Source organism: Cololabis saira, chromosome 10 (genome assembly GCF_033807715.1).
Source record: "Cololabis saira isolate AMF1-May2022 chromosome 10, fColSai1.1, whole genome shotgun sequence".
Taxonomy (NCBI): domain Eukaryota; kingdom Metazoa; phylum Chordata; class Actinopteri; order Beloniformes; family Belonidae; genus Cololabis; species Cololabis saira.
In genome coordinates, this window is record NC_084596.1 from 6,657,868 (window position 1) to 6,668,289 (window position 10,422).

The window sequence follows — 10,422 nt, forward strand, 5'->3', positions numbered from 1 at the left end:
AAAGGGCTAGTGGCGCAATGGATAACGCGTCTGAGTACGGATCAGAAGATTCTAGGTTCAACTCCTGGCTAGCTCAAAAAATCCTAATCATTAATACTTTCCCAGTCACAACCTTGGTAGTGTACACGTTTCTTCTTCTGTGTCATTTATTTACTTGCTTTTTTATTTGTCTCTGTGTATGCCCAGAAATGTACACTTCAAAGGTGCCGCAGGATAGGCCGTCTTCCATAATGTTTCCAAAGCTGCCCCGGCTCATGCATTATGTTTGTCATTCATGGGACCTCTTTTATTCATTCTGTTCTTTCCTCATATCTCATTCGAAGCAAATGCCCTTACCTGACAACAGGGGCGGCACACCTCCGTAAACTCTTCTTCCAACCTCACACTGTGTTCACTGACATAGCTGCAGAAAGCGAGCACATATCTAAAGCTGGGTACACGTACCCTTTCAAGCTGTGATCATATAGTGGTGAGTACTCTGCGTTGTGGCCGCAGCAACCCTGGTTCGAATCCGGGTCACAGCACCCCTGTGGCAGCAAGAGTGCTTCTCAAATTTTTGGAAAAAGAAAGAAAAGGTGCCACGGACACAACAAAATCCATTTTTGTTTTTTCCTGATTGGTCCAGGTGTCTGCAGGATGCTGCTCTCTGATTGGTGCAGGTGTCTGTAGGATGCTGCTCTCTGATTGGTCCGGGTGTCTGCAGGATGCTGCTCTCTGATTGGTCCAGGTGTCTGCAGGATGCTGCTCTCTGATTGGTCCAGGTGTCTGCAGGATGCTGCTCTCTGATTGGTCCAGGTGTCTGCAGGACGCTGCTCTCTGATTGGTCCAGGTGTCTGCAGGACGCTGCTCTCTGATTGGTCCAGGTGTCTGCAGGATGCTGCTCTCTGATTGGTCCAGGTGTGGCCGTCAGCAGGTACTTAAGCTCAGGTGTGTCTGTCCTTCTGCTTCTGTCTGGCTGCTTCCTCCACCAGGTAACGTCACCTCAGGTGAGGAACAGAAACGCTGTCTAGGTTCAGGTTCTGGTTTCATTTCATTTATGTATTTAAAAGGGACAACGCATGTTAATTAACATGAGCACTTGAGTCCATAGTGTAAATGTGCCAGATTTAGCCATACAGGCTAATTTACATCTGCAGGTTGATGGTATATATAAAAACATTGAAATAGAACACACTAAAACACTAGAGCACAGAGTACAAACAATTAGTAAAATCATGACATAACTCTGAATAATGACAAACATAAATGAAGAACAAGAGCAAACAAACACATTAGCTCACACAAACGGGTAGTAAAAACAATAACCTGATTATACCAGATTATGACGGCATGTTTGATTATCAAGTAACCACTTTTTGGTGTTTTTAGAGAAGGAATAAAGAGATGTGATGTTAGTTCTATGGGTGTATCAATCAATCAATCAATCAATCACTTTATTTGTCCCAAGGGGGCGATTATTTTCGCGACAGGAGAAGCACACAAAGGTAAATATACATAAAATATAACTAATAAATTACAATAAGTTACACATCATAGTACAGACCTAGCTATAGTTAAGAGGGAAGGCTTTTTCACCCACTACCTTTTCCTTCCGGTATTTAAAAGAACAATAGCGGAGGAAACAAAGTGTTTGTATCTGTTTGTCTAAGCAGTAACTGATGGTAGAAACTGAAAGTTTATTAAGGGATGTGAGAATCAGACAACATGGAGTTTGCCTTCTTGATCAGCTGTTTATTATAAAGTTCTTGTAAAGTTTGTTGAGCCGACCCAATGATTTTACTGCTCAGACCAGTGTTTCCAACCTCGGTCCTCAAGGCCCACTGTCCTGCATGTTTGAGATGTTTCCTGCTTCAGCACACCGTGATAAAAGTACCTGTGTCATCAACAGAGCTGTGCAGGCCTTGATGACGAGCTAATTAGGACCATTAGAATCAGGTGTGATGATGAAGGGAAACATCTAAAACATGAAGGACAGTGGGCCTTGAGGACCAGGGTTGGAAACACTGGCTCAGACTGACAACCTTATTGAGCAAGTTTCTGTCTTTGACTTTCAAAGATTGAAACCAACAAATGAAAGAAAAAGTGATAACAGATTCGATAAAAGAACAATAAAACATAGTCATCAGGGAAGAATCGACCTGGAATTTAGAGTTTTCGAGGACAAAAAAGGCGCTGCTGGCTTTTCTTTAATGTTCCAGGTACGAGCTGCTCCATAGGAACATTTTTATTACTTTTGACCCTCCTTTTGTTTATATCCTTGCTTTACATCTTATCTGTTAGTTGAGATATATATATATATATATAGCTAGCATTTTTTTTTGTTTATTTTTTTTTAAATTGAAAAAACACATATATATACAGTGTGTGAGTGTTTTTTTTATTTAAATATACATGTATGTGTTTTTTTAAATTACATATATATTTAAGTGTGTGTGTGTGTGTGTGTGTGTGTGTGTGTGTGTGTATAATTAAAAAACACACACACACACACACACACACACATATTAAAAAAATTAAAAAAAACACACACGTGTAAAAATTTATGTGTACAGAATATTCCTCAAGGATTTATACAATATTCAAGTGTTCAGTCTAAAATAAATAAATATAAATTAACGTCGTGGTCGTTTCACCAAAGGCCCTTTTCCTCTGTGCAGTTTCAATCCCCTGTGGTTGTTAGCGTTAGCATTAGCTCTGCCAGATGAGTTTAGATTTGGTTTAATGAACTCATTGAGTGGACGGGCCAGACCATGAAGGATTTTATATAAAATGTCTCCAAACTTCATTATATTTCCCCAGTTTAAAACAACATATGTAGTTAAAATATTACAATTATATAAATTTAACTTCCTGATTTGTAATGCGGTCCTACCTGTCTGGACCAGCTGGTGAGACAGTCGTTCATGTGCGAAAGAATCGTGGTGTTGATGTAGAACTTTGCAGCCTCAGTTGTTCAGATTATTCCTTCTGGTTCTGGTTTGGTCTCAGGTGTCGCCGTGGCAACCTGGTTCTGGTTTGGTCTCAGGTGTCGCCGTGGCAACCTGGTTCTGGTTTGGTCTCAGGTGTCGCCGTGGCAACCTGGTTCTGGTTTGGTCAAAGATCCTCTATACAGAAGATAACGCATTACCGTTACTGCCAATGGTATGAAATGGTATACACTTCCGGTCTCCTAAGTGGGCGTGGCCGCCCCTCTGACCTCACTTCCTGTCTCCTAAGTGGGCGTGGCCGCCCCTCTCCCCACATCGTTTTGGAACATGCAACACTAGATACAGTACAACTTTCTTCCAAAAAGACTTAAATAATAAATATAACAGTATTATTAAGCAAAGAAGCAAGTTTTATTTAAATTTTAAACTTCATTTTATCCGATGGGAAAACGATGAGAGCCAAATCTTGCGAGAGTGTGTTGCTCAGACAGAGACAGGTCTCAAACAAAGTAAATTTTCTCCTAATCTGAAAATTGCCATTTTGGTGTCAGAATGTTCAGAAGGTCTGTGGCTTTTGAAAAATGGGTCCCATATTTACATAGGTTACTATGGGGCGAAGGAATTGGTAATAATCTGTGCTCACGTTCACTTTTCCCATAGGACTCAATAGACTCAGGACCTACTTCCTGTCTCCTAAAGGTGCGTGGCAGTCACGTGACACAGAAACAGGAAACCCAACCGTAGTGGGCTGTAGAGTTTATTGAACGTCTCTGGTTTGGTCTCAGGTGTCGCCGTGGCAACCTGGTTCTGGTTTGGTCTCAGGTGTCGCCGTGGCAACCTGGTTCTGGTTTGGTCTCAGGTGTCGCCGTGGCAACCTGGTTTTGGACCTGAGTTTAGTTGAACAGGGAACCTGCTTCTCTGTCTGGAGCCACCTGAGACGAGTCCCGGTGCATTCTGGGTAAAAACACCTGAATAGGGCTTCCACCTTTCAGGAGTAGAAATAAGGGACGCCCCGATTTCAGCAGTGCAGGCGCGAAAAGAGACATCCCCAAAACTTCTAAACCGCATAGAAATGTGTTTATTTTATATGAAAAAACAAAATGCTTTGATTTCAAGTTTAAAGTCCCTTAATAGCATTGAACTAGCATGACTGTACAGACTAGCAACCATGCTAGCAACTGAACTAGCCTATGCTAGCAACTGAAACGGCCTATGCTAACAACTGAACTGGCCTATGCTAGCAACTGAAATAGCCTGAAACAGCCTATGCTAGCAACTGAACTAGCCTATGCTAGCAACTGAACTGAAAAGAGGCCCGGCTAGCTGCGGTTGAGGCCCGGCTTGCTGCAGTTTATAGTTTATAGTTTTATTTGGATCCGCATTAGCTGCAGCAAAACTGCAGCTGTTCTTCCTGGGGTCCGACACATAATATACAATACAAGACAAAAATTAAAAACAAACCTAAAGAGGTAGTAGGAGGAAAAAGAAAAGACACATAAAAAAAGTACATTCTACTACAAAATATATTCTAGATTTCTGTCAAGTAAGACGAGTGCTCCTTTTGACACTCACATTAAGGTTACAGTCATTCCGATACATTTAGATGTAATGCATTTACAATACAAAAATTGGAGGCCCGGCTAGCTAACGATAGCGTTAGCGGGTCTGCTAGCGTCTGACGCGTCTGCGTGATGATGTCATCAACACGCTTCCTGTTCAGACTCAGAATGGTTCCAGCATGGAGGCAGGAAGTTAAACTCCTGCACAAATATCAATTTAAATGCAATATGAAAAGAAAGGAAAATAAAAAATGGGGATTCTTGTAAGGAATACAAAAAACAAGGCACTCTAAGAATTAAAAGGTGCATATGAATAACAAATTAAATTAAGCATTTAAATTCACATAATGGAGCCTAGAAAAGGAGAGGAATTATTAAATTAGAATAACAATGTCTAGACTTATTTTACTTGCATTTTTGTTTTCTACTCTTGAGACGTGTGAAAAAACTCTTAAAATGGTTAATAAAACCCCGGAAGGAAGGAGGGTTTACCATTTCTCCATTTGGCACAATGAATATGGAACTTACCCAGTAACAATTATATTAATATCAAAAACAGAAAATTCCAAATCATTCATGAAGAAAATAATATGGCTTCATTCAAAAAGGTGGAACATTATTCATTTGAAGAGATATCCAATTGTCTGTCTGTCCAGAACAATGAGACAAAGGACATTGATAAAACAAATGATCCAGTGTTTCTTCATCCTTTTTGCAGAAAGAACATTGATCTCCCTAAAATTAAAATCTTTTTTTAAGAAATGATGCCACAGAATATACCTTATTCATCATTTTAAAATGTACTTCTTTAACTTTAGGCAAAATTATAGAAGCACATTTCCGCCAGTAAAAGAAAAAATTAAGAAACTTATGAAAACCCACGATAAATCATAATTATGACATCAAAACTATGGTAAGTCGTAATTTCGGCTTTCTATCTCATAATTTCGACTTTTTATTTTATAGTTATGACTTATCGTGGGGATATTTTTATTTTTAAGGCTAGGTTTTTATCTTGTTTTTTTTTTTTTTTTTTTTTTTTACTGGCAGAAATGGGCTTCCAAACAAAATAGACTCCTGGTGGTCCAAACCAACCAGCAGCTTCAGAACTAAGTAAAGTAAATATGATTATTTCTGCTCTGAAGCTGAAGACATTTTAACCTGGAGGTTAAAGGAGACTCGCTCTAGCGGCCTCTGGCGGCCAGTGGAGGAACTGCAGTCCTGCAGGAGCACCAGTGAGCTGGTTCTGGTTCTGGTTGCAGCAGGCCCAGAGCTGGTATCACATCAACGGGGGTAAAAACCTCCAACATGAAACATTTCTGCATAAAAACTGTCCAGAAGTTGATTATGTGGTTGTTTTTATGTCACAATGTTGATCTAAAAAGTCTGTTTTTCAGCTTTGATGTAGATAAAGTTGAATATTGGTGAAAAATTGAACTTGTCTTTTCTATTATATTTGCATGTTTGAACAGCGTTTGAAAATGACTTATAAGATTAACCTTGAAGTAAGAACATAACTGTAACTGTGATGCAGGAAGGAAAAGATCAGACTCGCCAAAATAAGAGCCGTCAGGTGTCGTCAGTATAAGTCTGGTTGGTCCTTCAGATCCAATCGGATCAATAACGATCTTTTCTGACCAGAATCCCGTCGTTCAACGAGTCTAAAATATCATTTTAGGGTCGATGGATGAAACTGAACCGGTTTCAGCTTCAAGGGTTTGTTGACGTGAACCTGGTCAAGAACTGGTTTTACTGTAAGTTTCTAGAGTTAGTTAGTTTAAATTTATTGTCCTTTCGAAAATTCTTTTTGCATCTGTGGCAGCCAGAATACAAGGTGAAAAACAGAACAATATACAAGACAATTCCACATAGAACGATTAAGTGCAGTGAAGTCGCTATCCCAGGGGTCTTCCACCTTTTTTTAGTCCCTTGGATGAGAAAAAAACAGAGCAGGGACCCCCGCTTGGAATTCAGATTTTTACCCCTTTTTTTTTTTTTAACGCGTCAAGTTTTAAGCCTGGTTTATAATAACTTTTGAATGCGTTTTTATTCTGCTTATATCACATTATTAGCCAATTCCTGACTGGGTTATTAGCATAGCCTAGGTTATTTGGCCTCGTCAGACGTGAAGGAGTAACGTTAGGCCGAGCTGTAACGTTACAATCTCCAGCTTTAGGCTTCGTTATTGTCACTAATTTATCCATCAGGTCTAATTAGTTAAATAGGAAATAGCCAAGTCAATTTCGCAACAAATTTTCTTTTCTTAACCAGCTAGCTAGCTCGTTTTTCCGCTCTAAAGTTGACATTAGTGACATGACTCACGTCTTGGGAATCATTTATGTAGAGTTGTAGACTTAATGGTTAGTGTCAAAAGTAGATTATTATCGCCTGTTAATGGAGTTTTCTCAATTTATTTATATATCTATATATATATATAATTTTTTTTTTCCTCTCACAAATTATTCCTCTCACAAATTATTTTGGTTAAAATTGCCTTTTTCTTTTTAAGTTGGACCCCCCCTGCAGTACCTCTGCCGCCCCCCTAGGGGTAGCGGCCCCCGGTTGAAGACCCCTGCACTATACAATGCTAAAGTGCTTCACACCGAACCAAGTGGATTATGATATTAGTAATGCATCTATAATTTATTTAGCAGCGCTATAGGCTACTAGATGGTATAAAAGTACCTCGTCCTGACGCTGACGGCAGACGTGAATGTGAAGTGAATAAAGTTGAAATTTTGCCTTTTTTCCTAACATTTCAACTTTATTCACAAAATTTTGACTTTCTCAACATTTCGACTTTTTTCTCGACATTTTGACTTTTTCTCGACATTGTACTTCAACATTAATCTTGATATTTCGACTTTTTTCTCGACATTTCGCCTTTTTTCTTGAACTTGATCTACATAATAATCTCATGCAAAAAGTTGACTTTATTTTTTTTTAAGTAGATCAAGTACAATATTTGTATCAGTGCACCTGGACCTGGACCCTGGTCCCGTCCCCACCTGTCCCCGTTTGTCCTCCGCAGGTCCAGTATGGCTGCGAACAGAGCTCCTCCGGCTCACCCGGGACCCGACGGAGGGATCCCCCACCCCCGTCTGGCTGGGGGGGTCCTGCAGGACCCGGGTCTCCACGGGTCGGTCCAGGACCACCAGCCCCCGGTCCTGCCCCGGCCCATGTTCTACCTGCCCCCCCCCCCGCCCTACCTGCCCTACCAGTGGCCCCTGCCTTTCTCCTTCAACCCCTTCGGCGGCTTCCCTGGCATGGGTGAGTCCTGGTGCTTCCGCCGTACCGTTACACCATCCCATAATTCAGATTCAATTCAGATTCAAGAAACTTTATTCATCCCTGAGGGGCAATTCAGGACAACAGAGCAGCAATACAAGACAGTAAATCCGCTCAGCTGCCGGCCGGTCGACCACAACGAGCAGCGACCCGAAACCGGAACAAAGAGAGAGAAAGGGTGACAGTGGGGGTGGGGGGGAGGCATCTTCACACTGTGTATGTACACAGTGAGAAAGTGCAAAAAAACACCTCGGCACAGAAAGCACATGACAATTTTACATCAACTTCACAAGACCTATAGCCAGGAAGGCGTTGAAAAATAGGGAGGTGTGTGGTTATCAGCAAGTGTATGTGTAGCAGTGAGTCCATGAACCTGCTCAGAGTTGCTCCTCAGCCAGTGTCCTTTGTGTTATCAGATGGCTCGGTCAGTTCCGAAAACAGGTCTGCGTGTGATCTGGAGGGGGAAGGGTTATTCCGGGGCAGAGTCACCTGTTTACATTCCTCCAGGGAGATAGTGACTACAGACAGTGACAAACCGCTGTGTCAAGGCCAGATTATAGAATCAACAATTTTTATTGAAAAAAAAACAGGCAGAGCAGTAATTTTCCGTCAGCCTTCAAGTCTCTGGTTCCTGAATGGCGACTCCAAACAGACGAATTTGTGATCAATTCCCGCCAAGCCGAGCTTCCAACTTCTCCAAGTTCTTTTCCATCTTGCCAATGAGCTCAAAGACCGCCGCCAGCCTGCAAAAGCCTGCATCCAGCTTGCGGCCTTGCTCCAACACCGTTAAAGTCAGAGTGTTAGTCGCAGCGCGTATCCCTTCAGTCACGTCAGGCAGCTCGGAGAGAGCCAATGCAGCTGCCACAGACTTGCGCGTTTGTCGATAGACGAGGAAACCCCCCCCCTCCAATTAGGAGAAATCCTGCTATCATAAATACAATTATGAAGGTATCTTCAACATCCTCAACTGATAAGATCTTGATGCATAAAGGCTTCCACTGTTTCCAGGAATCCATTATATATCCAGAAAAAAAATGTCCCGTCGGGGCAAGAGGGCTCCCTCACCCCCTCATTTCTCGTCGCAAAAATTTGGTTGATTGTGCTGAGGAACCAGTTAATCAATTCCATGATTGTAGAGCTTCGGAGGAGTGAAAAGAAAAGACTCTGAAGACGAGACAGGACAAAAAGCAGTAGCAGGGCAGATAGATAAGGGAGAGGAGCAGAGAAGCGTCCGCCTTCGCTGAGTTCCGGAAGAGAGATGATAATAATACCTGAATATTTACTCTGGTGCCTCCGCCGTACCGTTACACCATCCCATAATATATATATATATATATATATATTAGATAGATAGATATTATACCTACCTACCCTACGGTTGTCTTGGAGCCCCAGAACTGGTCCCTATGGGACTACGGTTGTCTGACTAAATATCGTCGTCAACGAACTTTTTATTACCTGAGGTAAACGAGACGAAAATGCTGGTCATGTGACGATAATTAAATATATAAAGCAATATCGTAGAGGAATAAAAACCACACTAAAATTTGAATACAGAATAAAAACTCTGCTAAAATGTGTCGTCTTTGGGGGTCTTCGAGGGCCTTTGAGGGTCTTTGGGGGTCTTCAAGTGTCTTTGGGGGTCGAAGGGCATCTTTGAGGGTCTTTGAAAGGTGTTTGGGGGCCTTCGAGGGTCTTTGGGTTTTTTTCGAGGGTCTTTGGGGGTCTTGAGGGTCGGTGGTTATTACCGTAGCAACCGTGTGGGTTCTGATTGGTTGAGCTTTGCTTCTCCCTGGTTGTGATTGGTCTCCTAGGTTACGGGATGATGGTGCCTCCACCTCCGTTCCACCACCACCCCTACATGGAGGCTCCTCCCGCCTACATCCTGCCGCACCCGCACCTGCAGCCGGTGGACTACCGGCGCCTGCTGCACCCCCAGGTCCAGGGGGGGCCCTCGAACCAGAACCAGCCCCGCAGGGCAACCCGCCCCCCCCACCCCGCCAGGGAGACTGCCAACTCCCAGGTCCAGACGGAACCGGAACCGGTGCGGTGGCCGGCGGTCGGGTCGGACTCGGGTCACGGGACCGAGTCCAGCTCCCCGGGGTCCCAGAGGGACGCCGAGCTGGGGGACCCAGACCCCGAGGGGGGCCCTAAAGGTGCCGGGGTCCCCGGACCTGGTCCTGCAGTCCGGGAAGAACCGGAGGAGGAACCTGAAGGGGGTCCGACAACCTCCACCAGGCCTCCGGGGGGAGATACCTGGCTGACGGGGTCCCTGGACCGGGACCTGGACTGCAGAATCTTCCAGAAGGGGTACCAGGTCTACCCGGACCCCCAGGACCAGAAGGGGGACCAGGTCTCCCTGGACCCCCGGGACCAGAAGGGGTACCAGGTCTACCCGGACCACCGGGATCCGGACTGCAGCTCCTTCCAGAAGGGGGACCAGGTCTCCAAGGACAGACGCACCTCTGTCCCCGACATCCTCCTGCAGTGGGGGCCGGCGCTGGACCAGGACCTCCCTCAGTCGTCCCCTGGACCCGGAAACACCAGGACCAGTTCTGGAGACATCAGGACCAGTTCTGGGGACCAGATCTTCAAAATCCTGCGGTTCCCCTGCGTCCTGATGGACCCGTTTGAGTCCCGAGGAGTCG

General features: G+C 43.8%; 1 non-coding gene across 1 annotated transcript; it reads left to right on the forward strand.

The window, feature by feature from the left end:
- Positions 1–3: 3 nt before the first annotated feature.
- trnar-acg (transfer RNA arginine (anticodon ACG)) lies at positions 4–76 on the forward strand. Its single transcript has one exon. It is a non-coding gene; the product is annotated as a tRNA-Arg (tRNA).
- The last annotated feature ends 10,346 nt before the right edge of the window (positions 77–10,422 follow it).